Source organism: Gymnodraco acuticeps, unplaced genomic scaffold (assembly GCF_902827175.1).
Source record: "Gymnodraco acuticeps unplaced genomic scaffold, fGymAcu1.1, whole genome shotgun sequence".
Taxonomy (NCBI): Eukaryota; Metazoa; Chordata; class Actinopteri; order Perciformes; family Bathydraconidae; genus Gymnodraco; species Gymnodraco acuticeps.
Genome location: NW_022990214.1, coordinates 668137 through 682117, shown reverse-complemented (window position 1 = coordinate 682117; position 13981 = coordinate 668137). Strand labels below are relative to the sequence as shown.

Here is a 13981-nt window from a genome sequence, read left to right as displayed (position 1 = left end):
AGTACTTCTACTTTTACTCAAGTACAAGATCTGAGTACTTCTACATTTACTCAAGTACAATATCTGAGTACTTCTACTTTTACTCAAGTACAAGATCTGAGTACTTCTACTTTTACTCAAGTAGAACATCTGAGTACTTCTACTTTTACTCAAGTACAAGATCTGAGTACTTCCACTTCTACTAAAGTACAACATCTGAGTACTTCTACTAAAGTACAAGATCTGAGTACTTCTACTAAAGTACAAGATCTGAGTACTTCTACTAAAGTACATGATCTGAGTACTTCTACTTATCTGAGTACTTCTATTTTAACTCAAGTACAAGATCTGAGTACTTCTACTTTTACTCAAGTACAAGACCTGAGTACTTCTACTCAAGTACAAGACCTGAGTACTTCTACTCAAGTACAAGACCTGAGTACTTCTACTTTTACTCAAGTACAAGATCTGAGTACTTCTACTTTTACTCAAGTACAAGATCTGAGTACTTCTACTTTTACTCAAGTACAAGATCTGAGTACTTCTACTTTTACTCTAGCACAATATCTATACTTATACCACCTCCGTTTATAGCCTATGAAAAAAACTATTAGAAAACGAAGGCTAAAGCTAACGTTAGCAGATAGTGACAATGTATGCTAGCTAGCTAGCTAGCTCAACGATTCCTTAAATGATATTGCGACAGAAAAACTTTTCAGTTCACATCACGCTCAGCCGCTCTGCTCTGAACACCTGAACGGCCCGTTCTAACAGCTGTTCACCAGCGGTGCAGTCTGTGCCACAGTGACTCCGCACACTTAACGAACGCACCGTAGCTAATGTAGCTGACCCTCATCCCGGAGCAGCAGAGTTCAGCCGACAGGCAGGAAGACTCGAGCACACAGCTCGTGCTTCATATGTTAAAAAATAACACCATGCGCGTCATGATGGCACATAACAGCTCGCGACCGCAGATTATTTCGGCGATTAGATAAAATGTAAATTATATTTGGTATACTTTAGTTACATTTCCATGACTTTTCCAAAACTTTGGGGAAAATATTGTTTTCCATAACTTTTCCAGGGCCTGGAATCTGCATTTTGAATTTCCATGACTTTTCCAGGTTTTCAATGACCGTACGAACCCTGGAGAGGGCACTCGAGAGATGACTTGAAAGTAGGAATGCACGATAATTATCGGTCCGATAATAGGAATTATGACGTCATCCCGATAAACCCGATACCAGTATTAATAGCCCCGATAATATACAATATATTTTTTGGGTAAAAAAAAAAGAAAAAAAATACTGCGGTGTGGGTGGATTGGGATGAGGGGCGCTTGTTTTTCACTCGGCTCCTCCCATTTTACCAGTACTGTGGTATTAGTGGTTTAGGAAGAGGGGAGTTCTTCACAAATCCAGCGCTCCCTAACTCATGCCTGGCTGTGACGTAAATGGTGTGCGGCCGTGAAGCCAGGACAGTAAACAAACATGTCGTCGGTGGTATGGGCGTTGGAGCTATGTGCAACTGAAGGCATATGCTCGAACCGGAGCTGCCTGGACGCTGCAATCATGTTGCACACTATCCGTGCTGAGTGTGCTGACTTTTCGTACAATGTCCCACTGTCTGGCTTCCTGCATAATGTCAAGTGCTCGGCGCAGTTGTGGCGAAATGTCGCTCCTCTGTTTTCATTTAAACAGCTCCTTATATCCGTTAGCGCAGCTAGCTAGCACCAGATGCTAACAACAACAATGCACGTAAGGTCTCTCTCTCGCTTGCTCGGGCCACACATACACACACCCTCCCGGTCCTCCAGATGGCCAGTCGGTGCCTGCCGGTGAGCGTGGAAGTGTGGTCTTCCACAAGCGGGCGGCAGGAGCGGAGCTGTCAGCAACAGCTTGTAGATGGTATTTTAAACTCGATGCGCTCTGAAACTACGGGGCGGCCAAGGAAAAAAAATACACATGCGTTAATCGCGTTAAAATAATTAGTGGCGTAATTTTTTTTTTTTGTTATCGGTATCGGTCTTGAGAAGCAGGAAGTTATCGGTATCGGTATCGGTTTCAAAAAACCAATATCGTGCATCCCTACTTGAAAGGGAACTCGAGAGGTGACTTGAAAGGGGACTTGAGCGGGGACTCGAGGGGGAAACTGAGAGGTGGCTTGAGAGGGAACTCGAGAGGAGACTCGAGAGGGAACTCGAGAGGTGACTTGAGAGGGACTTGAGAGGGCTCTCGAGAGATGACTTGAAAGGGAAATCGAGAGGGGACTGGAGAGGGAACTTGAAAAGGACCTTGACAGCGGACTCAAGAGGGGACTTGACAGGGGACTCGAGAGGGCTCTCGAGAGATGACTTGAAAGGGAACTCGAGAGGGGACTGGAGAGGGAACTTGACAGGGGACTCGAGAGGGGACTTGAGAAGGAACTTGACAGGGGACTCGAGAGGGAACTTGAGAGGGAACTTGAGAAGGCACTCAAGAGATGACTTGAAAGGAACTCGAGAGATGACTTGAAAGGGAACTCGAGAGATGACTGGAGAGGGAATTTGAAAAATACCTTGACAGGGGACTCGAGAGGGGACTTGAGAAGGAACTTGACAGGGGACTCGAGAGGAGACTCGAGAGGGGACTTGAAAAGGACCTTGACAGAGGACACGATTCATCTTTTCAGCCAGTTGTTGCAGCTGTGTAGAGATGTTTTCTTGAATCTCTGCCTGGCGTCCTCTCAGCTCTTGTATTCTCTGGGTGGTTATACCCAGCTCTTCCTCGTGGTGAAACATTTTCACGCCGTGTGCTGACAGAGCGGCGTGAAATGTTCTTGGGTCAGCTGGGTCCATAACGGTCAGTTCGTTCTGTTAAGAACTCAGGCACTTAGGAGGTAGGACCCAATTGCACGACCCGGGAGACAGAGGTAAAGTATTGGTAGGATACTTTATTTTCCAAAAATATAGCAAAAAATGGTCACTAACTAATCTCAGGATGAGATGACAAAAAATGGAGAACAAAAATGAAAACGCTCACGTAGTGAGGATCAAACTTATCAAGAACTCAAAAGAGCATAGACCTGACTGTGGCAAGAGACAAGCGCAAAGCACTGACCATGGCAATAGACAAAAACTGACATTGAACACTGGGAGACAGGGGAATTTAAACACAGGGTAACAAGACACAGGTGGGAACAATCAGGGGCGGGGCTGACGCTGATGAGCACAGGAGACACAGAAGGGGTGACAGGTGAAAACAATCAGGAAATTAGACACACCAGGGAAACTAACGACAGACAGGAAAACACAGGGAAAAAAGACCAGACAATACACAGGGAGAAAAACATGACAAGGAGAAAAGCAAAACACCCACTACCAGACACACAAAACTAAAAAGGTGACACAACACAAGAATCGTGACATTTTTAAAATTATTTCATCTATTATATATTTTTCAATAACTGACAATATGAATATTATTCTTATATAATAATATTTTTAATATTGTGTGTACGGTGGTTCCGACAGGTTGCAGCAGCAGGTTGCTGTACCTGTCAGTGCCTGGATGTGATTAAGTAGACAGAGAGGGTGCATCATCACAGCCTGACACTGCTGTGGGACAGCTGTAGATAGGGAGCCTGCTGGGAACAGTGCAGAGGAGGATTTCACATGGACACTCACACACATACACACACTCGTTCCAGAGGAAACCTGTGTCTGCCTGGCATCTGGACAAGTCTCATACTGGTGCCAGCCAAGTGAGCAACAACCAGGCATGATGTTTACATACTGCGGGGGACAATCACACACCTACTGTATGGAGGCCCTTATGTGCACCTGTGGGTCGATACATACACACATTCACACTTCTGCACAAAGACACACTCATTCATAGCTACATCATCATTACTCAGCACTAATTGGCAACTGGAGAGAGCAGCGGTATGGTCTCAAGTCTGTTTTGTTAGTAGGACTCAAGTAAAAAATGTGATGACTTAAGACTTGCTTTGATAGAAGATTTGACCATTTGAAATAATAGGCCACGAAACCTTGCTCTTTCATTTCTAAGATCCACTCTGTTTAAACGTTGTGGTGGTCAGCAAATTGCAATATGGAATATGTGACTTTAGACTTGTGGGCGTTGACTCGGGATCAGGCTTGGGACTTGTCAGTCTTGACTTGAACTTGACCTGGGACTGGCCTGTCTTGTCTTGGGACTGGACAAGTTGCTATCATTAAAAAGATGCTCACTTTACCTAGCCTCTGTAAGCATTGAGGAAGTGTTTGTAGTCTACACCAAAGACACCTATTAGAGGATTTGTAAGTGTAAGCTAACAATCTGAGCTGTTTTGTCATTGTCACTGTAGACGCTGACTGACATAAAGTAATAATAATAATAATAATAATAATAATGGCCCTTTGATAGAAAAAAGGCCTTATCCTTTAACAGACTAAGAGAGTGTGAACAAACAAACAGAGCAGGTCAGATGGCTGGTTTGATGAATGAGGGAAACAGAGAGACACAGTGCAGAGCCTCTCTACAGACAGGGGGACCCATCCAGACACAACCTGATCTCTTCTGGATAATATTGGCACGCATTCAAATGTGTGTGTGTGTGGGTGTGTGTGTGTGAGTGTTGTTTGTGTGTGTGTGTGTGTGTGTGTGTGTGTGTGTGTGTGTGTGTGTGGGTGTGAGTGTTTGTTTGTGTGTGTGTGTGTGTGTGGGTGTGGGTGTGAGTGTTTGTTTGTGTGTGTGTGTGTGTGTGTGTGGGTGTGAGTGTTTGTTTGTGTGTTGTGTGTGTGTGTGTGGGTGTGTGTGTGTGTGTTTGTTTGTTTGTGTGTGTGTGTGGGTGGGTGGGTGTGTGTGTGTGTGTGTGTTTGTTTGTGTGTGTGTGTGTGTGTGTGTGTGTGGTGTGTGTGGGTGTGTGTGTGGTGTGTGCTGTAGGAGGAGGCAGACGTCTGATGTCATATAATAACAGGTTTCTTGTCTTCTTTTATCTCTGTGTATTTGTTTATCTAAAATAATCTACACAGGCTCAGCATACGTTTGGCTGACATCACCGCAGTCTCATGAAAACAATACACAGAATAAGGAACTGAGCACTTAATGAAAACACATATGGAACCAATTCACTTTAGTTTTCACAAATATATAATGCATGAACTAATGTATAACAATCCACAACAACCTTTTTCGTGCCAACATACATCAAATGAGAATGAACAGTGGGTTTCTTGTTATTATCTCACTTAAGTTGTGAAAGAAAGCCTGGCAGTGTGACGCCAGAGAGGTCGAGAGCTGACAGTTATCAGAATGCTGCTGCTTGATGTTAACCAGGGGAGGAAGAGCAGTGCAGGGAGGGATATAAATGGATGACATCTATCATTTGGTAGACCCTATTCGCAACCACTTTAGAGTGCGGCAAGAAAATATATACTTTTATTGTAGAGGCTGGGGTAGGGTAGGCAGGGCAGAGCCAGCAGGCACAATGTGTCTTAAACATGGTGTTAACATTACATATTAAGATCCCTTCTTGACTCAACAAAACAGATGATTTCATGAACACTGGTATGTGTACAACCAAAGCTTAAAGGGAAAAATAGCCAGCTTTACAATCATTTCTTTAGTGCATGCTATTTTGACGGAAAAAGCATAGTTTTCTCTGCTCACTGCAGTGCCTACATGTACCAGGAAGCACTGCTACAGGGTCCCTGCCTCTTGCACAGCTATTGCAGCTGCAGCCTTCTCTTTTCTGCATTTATTTGCTCCAACAGTTACAGTTGAATATCGAAATCAGAAAACGGTGTAATATGTATCCTCCATAACACAAGTGAAGTGAGCAAGGAAGTTCTGTCTTTAGTATCATCTCGAGCAGGGTTGGGGAACCTTTTTCCTCTCAAGGGCCATTTCAATATTTTCAACATCCTCCGAGGGCCGTACAAATGATTGACCTCTGCTTAAAAATACTAAAATCACAGCCCATTCATTTGGCCTTTCTTTCATGCTGTGCAAAGAAAAAGCAACCTCTCAATCCAGATATCTCACCATGCATGCATGCACGTGCACGGTTGTGGCATGACCACCAAAACAGAAAGATATGGACACAAGATGTGTGCAAATGTATTTAGTTTCCTATCCATGTGAACATGACTTAAGTGGGGGAGGTCCTCACCTACTCTAGGGGGGTCCTGGGGGCATGCTCCCCCGGGAAGATTTTTTTTTAAATGTTGAAGCTAAAAGCATCAATCTGGTGCACTTTGAGAGCAACATTAGGAGATCTATCTATGGATACATCTCTCAACAACAGATTTTTTTTTTTTATATTTTACAAATCACTGTATTCTTGTTTATTAATAACAACTTTTTTTCTTGTCATATAGTATTTTATACCTGTTTACTTTATTCTCTTATTGTTTTGTATAACTATAATGATCATATAAAGATGTGCCTTTACCTCACTGGTTGTAGAAAAAGCTTCTTATATTCGTTAGCATAGCTAGCTAACCAGATGCTAATAACAACAAAGTTATTGACTGTCTGATCAGTATGACAGATGAACAGATCACCACTGGGCTTTCAACTAGAGACACAGCCATACAAAAGCTGCGGCATGTGTACGGCACCTTATGGGTACTGACCGGGGGCGGCGCCAGGGGGGAGCACCCCCCAGGATTGCCAAAGCACCCCATAAGCACCCCCAAGAAATATGTTTTTTTTTAAAAATGTATTTATTTAAAAAAAAAAAATTATTAAATTAAATTAGAAAAATTATTGATTACATCAATGCAAATGTGAAAGAAACACATTTTTGACCAAAAACATAAAGCCAACACAGGTGATATGATCAGGCCAATGGCCAGCACCCATTCGATTTTTGACCTACCCATAGGCTAAATTACTTTGTGACACTTGAGTGACTTCCTGTTAGCTAGAGCGCCAAATTATTTGCTAACAGCAAAGTGAAAAATGTATCGTTTTTTAGTCCTTAAACGTCCACGTGTGGACACTCAATCAAAACCGCCTGAAAGCGAGAGGGATTCTGCACATAATAGCATAGCCTTGTGTGTACAAGTAGCTTACTTCTGGGTCTCTGTGTTTAATTCAAGCTCTGCTCTGTGTGTGTGTGGCACAAGCCATTTTGTGTGCGTGCGCGAGAGAGAGAGCTCGTGCACCGGTGGGTATCTACTGGAGATCGTTGTGGTTAGCATCTGATGCTAGCTAGCCAAGCTAACGGATATAAGGAGCTTTTTCAACAACAAGGTGGAGGAAGAACTTTCTCCTGTCAGACTGAGAGTCTCAGATAACCTCAGCTCAGGTGAAGTAAAGGACTATCTCAGTATTTAGTTAACTTTAGTCTAGTTATCTCAGTGGGTCTCAAACGGTTTGTTTTAAAAGGGGAGTGATTTGTAAAATATCTATAAAGCAATAGAAAATCTGTTTACAATTCTGTTTCATATGGGTGTTGAGATGTATCCATAGATCTCTTAATGTCGCTCTCAAAGTGCACCAGATTGATGCTTTTAACTTCAATATTTTAAAAAATCTTCCCGGGGGAGCATGCCCTGGGACCCCACTAGAGGAGGTGAGGTCCCTCCTAGAGGAGGTGAGGTCCACCCCCCACTTGTAAAAATAGCACTTTACCCCTGCTTACACCTATATGCCGTGAGCTGATTATCGAGCCTTCATTGTAACAGTCGCGAGTGCACTGTGTGTGCGTGTGGGGAGTGTTGCAGTAGAAAATTCAACTGTAGCGCTGGTGCATTAATGGGAAACCCTTAATGTTTGATCACCCTCTATGAAACGTCAAGCTACCCCACAGCACCCCCTAGAGAAAATCTCTGGCGCCGCCACTGGTACTGACATTTGTTAAGTGCCGGAGCGGCGTTCTGGTGCTCTCTGTCAGAACTGCACCCCTGTCAGACGAGACATATACCACGTGATGACACTTTAGGCTCGTGTTGTGTTCATGGAAAAACAGGCACTCGCTTGTTTAATTTTTTTGCGGTCTAGATTTCTTTAATTTTTTTCTTTTTTGCGTGTGTTTATAAATTACCTCGAGGGCCGTACCAAATGGGAGGTTCCCCACCCCTGATATAGAGCCTACATGCTATAGTTCTTTCTTGCAACCAACAGATCAAATGACTGCACTGATAAAGTAGATCAACTGATTTTGTGACCGCCGACTCAACATTCTCAGTCGATAAAGCAGTCACAGAGGAATGTTTTTCCTCAATTGACAACATTTACCATCGACACTAATTGGACTTCAACATATAAGTAGCCAAATGTTACCTTTTAAGCCCTTGAAAACATGGCAGAGTGTGAAACTATTTCTTTAAATCCCCAATTGTTCCTGATACTGGATTTCAGTTGTCATGGCACATTTTGAGGCAGAGTATTGGCGCTGTGAATTACATGGAAGGTTGGCTCATCCTCAACCTCCTTCAAAGATTCTGAGGTAGATGTTTTCCCCCGAATAGAACATTCATATTTTAGCTTTGAGGACATCAATTATGTAGTTAGACATACATTTATTTTCTTCTGGCTTTATCTTTCTTTCCACTGTAGCCATACATGGAGAAGCAGGGAGGAATGCAGGCTGACAGCTGAGAGAAGAGAAGGGGGCTGCGGTGGTGCTGCTTATGTGTGTGTGTGTGTGTGTGTGTGTGTGTGTGTGTGTGTGTGTGTGTGTGTGTGTGTGTGTGTGTGTGTGTGTGTGTGTGTGTGTGTGTGTGTGTGTGTGGAGGGGTCTCAGCTCACAAAGCACTGCTGTTGAACCAGACATTAGCCTGTAACAGCAGGCTGTGCACTGTAGCTCATAGTGTGTACGATTCAGCTTATCTAACCTCTTGTAGCCACAAGACTTTCTTTTACTTGCACTACAAAGAATATTTGACTGTAGATGGGAGTGTGGAAGCAGTTTAGGACGTCAATCAGGTGACCAACTGTCCACTGTTGTTAACCTATTCTGGGCTTACAGTTAAAAAAGGCATGATATCATCATGTTCAGGCTGAAAGACCGTGAAATCTGACTCCAAGCCATCAGGTATTTCCCATGAGGCAATGCTTTAACTGTCAGAGATACAGAACACACAGTGTCTAGGGCAACTTTCATGCTTCAAATCAATTCCCCCCCAGATGAGCTCTTCTTTCATCCCTGCCTCATATTTCCACTCTACTTTTACTAGTCAGTAAACAAAAAAGTAAACAAGACTTACAAAAAGAAAAGAAAAAAATGCTACTCCCGACTGCAAACAATGACTGTGCAACCTTAGCTTAGCAATTGGACGTGACTCTTTACAGTAGCCCACCTGGGAACTGTTAGCTTAGCCCCAGGGGCGGTTCTAGGGGGGGGGCAGTGCCCCCCTAACACTGACCTCTGGCCCCCTTGTGGCCCCCCTTACAATGAAAAGTATTTTTTTTAATTTTTTTTAAATGTATATTTTCTGGTACTCGGTTTGCCAAAAACCGCAGGATTTTGTTGCTGTAATGTGAGATTGTGCAGACACCCTTATGTAAAGTAGAGATGTAACTGTTCATTGCCTTTATTTTTATATAAATATGGTGTTAGTGCAAACATTGCACTATAACTTAAGCTGAAGCTAACAGTAATAACTATAAGATCTATCTGAAATAAATAAGTGTACTGAAACAAATACCAATACCTGTATTGCATTGTTTTCTTATGCGCAATTACTTCATACTGTCTAGTTCTCTTTTTAGTCCTGCATTTATTGTGCCCCCCTCAGAAAATAACTGGCCCCCCAGTCAAATTGGTCTAGAACCGCCACTGCTTAGCCCCCGTCTGTTTTTTAAAACATTATAATTTCACTAAGAATATGTAGGAAGTAGCTTGTAACATATACATATTCAAGTCTCTTTTGCAGGGTTCATATGGACAAGAGTCAGCAGGAAACGTATAATACTAGAAGGGGACTCTGAGAGACAATTGCCGGGCCGTTTCAATAAGTGAAAATAATGTTTGTATTCGGCCCATAATTCAAATTTGCTTAATGCTACACATCTCCACCATGTTAAATGAAAAGTCTTTTTTTGTTTATCCTGCTGACAGACCAACAAATAAACCAAACATACCAGCTCAGTGGAGGATGTGAGATTAAAAAATGGAAGGCTGATACAACTGTTAAAAGTCTTTATTTATTGTATTCAATGTTATTTTGGGCCAGAGCAGGCCTTCATTAGAGATGTATATAGTTTAAAGGGGGAGAAAGAGGGGAGGACATGAATGTTTGGCCAGCTCTGGATTCAAACTGGCTTACTAGGCAGCAGTTAGCTGTTCTAACCACTGAGCAATGAGTTTCCTCTTGTTTTCCAGATGTTATGCTAAGCTAAGCTAATTGGCTGCTGGCTGTAGCTTCCAATAAGCATACATATATTACATGTCACTTATTAGACGCTTTGATCCAAAGCAATTTCCCCACAGGATCAATTTGGGGTGAAGTGTCTTGCCCAGGGACACAACAACATGCTGACTGCAGTGGGATACAAACTTGTTCTCCCCTGATCTGAAGATCCCACTGAGCCACAGCCTCCCACTGAGCCACAGCCTCCCATATATCAAGAATAGAGTGTCACTCTTCTTATCTATCTTTCTGTAGGAAAACCAATACACATATTTTCTTAAATATCAAACTAATGCTTTGCAAAGTGTCAATTGTACCACTACGGGAGTCTTTTGGACCAATATGTTTACATCACAGTCCATCACCATAATGAAAACACCCACTAGAGATTTTGGGTTGGCGGACTTGTAGGATTTAGGACAGGTATAACTGGAACTTATAAAGGCCTATATCTTACGTCCTTCTGCTGGCTTTGACTTAACTTGCCACCCATCTGAATCAATCTAAACTGACAGAGTAACTCATCCTCCAGCTTTATTTGTAGGGGTGGACGAGGATGTGGCATCAACATGACACATTCCACTGGGACTGGCTGGCGAGACACAGTTTGCTGTCACATCTACCAGCGTAAACAATACAGGAAATCAAGACACACACACACACACACACACACACACACACACACACACACACACACACACACACACACACACACACACACACACACACACACACACACCACACACACACACACACACACACACAGAAAGAAGGGTGAAGAGTTAAAGCAAACACGTTAAGAATATTAAAATGACAGCATGTTCAGATCCAATATCAGCTTGCCTATGACAGTGTAGTAGCGGATAAGAATAGCATCGTTTTAAGACAGGCAATGACCGGCATCCCTGACCTGAGTGAGTGTGGGACTAGAATGCGGCAGGGATATGTTTAGCACTCCACATCAGACTTTAAAACCGGGGGAGAGAAAAGTCAACAGCCTTTTATTTTGAACTCCCCAAGCTAATTAGTTGACATTCTCTCTCTCTGTGTCTCTGTCCACTCTTTGCTCTGCACTTAGCTGATAGATGGTGAACTCCCACAGACAAACATCTAGCTGTTCTCCTCCCTCCTCGCTCCTTTATTATCTTCGGCTCTCAACTCCCATCTCTTTGCTTCTATACTTTCCTCTGCATCTCAGCAGGTCCTTTCTTTCTCCCGCTGTTCACCTTCCCATTTCTTCCCTTTCTTAATCAGCACAGATACAGATAGTTGCTAACCTTAATGTCAAGTATGAACCAATATGAGGTGGGGGTGTGAAAGGTGGTGACAGGTCTACAGACCCACAGCTGGAGAGGAAGAACAATTACAGGAAAAATATCTAACAATTTCTCAAATATTAGACTCATTTCCATGATTATTGTCTCAGAAATCCCTAAGAACCAGATGGAACATCTCCTCTGCTGGTTCAGAACGATGCAACAAGGATGACCTCCACAGCCAATGGAACAGCAAACTCTATTTGCAGGCAGACTGTAATCTGTTGACAAGATGAATAGGTGGATGTTATTACAAAATGTAATCTTATGTAATGCCTTATTGCATTTGATATCTTTTTATCTATCTTATATATTAATATACCTATGAAATATGAGGTTTATGGCTTTTATAGATTAGTAATAAATATTCACTTCATATGGAAAAAAAGTGTTGGCCTAAAAATGTGTATTCGAAAATGAATTATATATTTTTAAACCCGGGAAGCAGAGCCAACTTGTTATTTATATATATATTTATATATATATATATTAACTCCATTCATCATATACTTTCTCTTGGCCTGACTTTGTCTGCCTGTCTAACAGACGGTGTGTCAGTGAGTGTGTCCAGACGCTTGCCAGCCCATTAACACAGGCTGTTAGATTCAGGCCTGGCACTGGAGGACAGCTGGTCCCACTGGAGGAAACGTTCACATTCCTGACCCATCCCGGAGACGTCTACATCACTCCGTGCTGGAGAGGAAACATGGAACACGGCCAGCAACAGGTGGGCATACAGACTGGACTAGATGGAAACCTAATAATGGTTGTTCCTATCCTAACTCAGCAGACACACAAGGCACATTCACTGCCAGCCTTCATTCCAACATGTCTGCCGTCACTGATGGTTTACTGACACTCTAATAGAGATCCTCACATTTTGAACTGCTTGTCAGACCATATGAACATTGAACATCTCTATTTATTGGATAAAATACAATCAAAACTATTTTCGAAGTCTTTTGCTTTGCAAAATATTGATGTTTGTATTACACTTTCACAGTCTTTGTACAAATACTGTTCAGTATTCTCACATTCACACACATTCATAGAGGCAGAGGTGCCTTACAAGGTGCCACCTGCTCAGGAAAACTAACCCTCACACAAACTCACACACTGTTTGTCATGCCATAAAGAGTCCTTTGGGGTTGAATGCCCAAGTTGACATCGACAAGTTGACTGCAGGGGCCGGTGATCGAACCAGAGCTCCTGAGCTACTATCGGCCCCCAACCACATACAACGTTTGGATATTGCATAAGTCCATATATTGCAATTTTGCAAAAATGTTGATGAATTGTTCAAGCATAAACTACAAACGTAGTTGCAGCCACAGCACATTAAACCCCAACATGCAGCAGGACTTGATAACAAAGTCATATCTGTTATATGATCATTACTACTGTACAGGCACAAAGTGGCTGCCATGCTGCCTGAGGGGCACACATGGCCAGCAGATGTTGGGTGCAGCCTGACAGTCAACAAGCTTGTCCCGTAGTTACTGGGCAGAAAACAGCGAGTGGCTGCGGGTCTGGTTAGTGGGGACGTGTTGTGTGTTTGCCATAGTCCTCAGCAGCTGCTCAGAGACATGGAGCGCTGAGGGCAGATGTGCTCCCTGTAGGTGCTAATCACAGCCTCGGATGAAGAAAGTCTGGCTCCACTACAACTACAGCACACAAGTCATTAGTTTAGGCAAGCATTTAGTGTGTTTGCATGTGTTTGATGGTGGCCTGTTTTCTCTAACTTTAGTGTGCATTTGAGTACTTCAGTACAGTAAGCATGCTTGAATGTAAACTTATGAGCAATGATATAATGACAAAAACATGTCCAGTGTAGGCGATGTAGCCTCTGTCTGGTCAAAGGCCATGTACTCTGAGAATAATTAAGAATACATAGGGGAGTACTGCATGTGTGTTCGTGTGTGAAGTCATTTCTCAACCTTAGATTGAACTGATGATGACCCTGAGAGAGGAGCCAGGAGATGAGAGTGGCAGAAAAACAAATCTGCCAAACACATAATGCTTGAACAAATCTTAAGGTTCAGTATCTGCAGAGGCTTCGATGAGATGTAGACTCTTTAAGCTCCTGAACTTCGAATCATACCTTTTCATACAGTTCTCGAAATCAACTTATATATGATATAGAAATGAGTTAGTAACTCTGGGTACTACATTTGTCGTGGAAGAGCTTTGTCAAATCTGAGCAGTATTTAAGTGACTAGACTTCAACAAATCTACAAATACAACAAAATGCAGGATCTTGAATTCATTGAAATACACATGAGCTGTTACCTGACACAACTGTCTTCTGTTTACACGAGTTTATAAGACCTTTGCATGT

General features: G+C 42.7%; 1 protein-coding gene across 1 annotated transcript in view; it reads right to left on the bottom strand.

Annotated features, from left to right (window-relative positions):
- lamb2 (laminin, beta 2 (laminin S)) overlaps positions 1-13981 on the bottom strand; it is a 70003-nt gene that overhangs the window by 47027 nt on the left and 8995 nt on the right. The gene's annotated exons all lie outside the window — the stretch shown is intronic.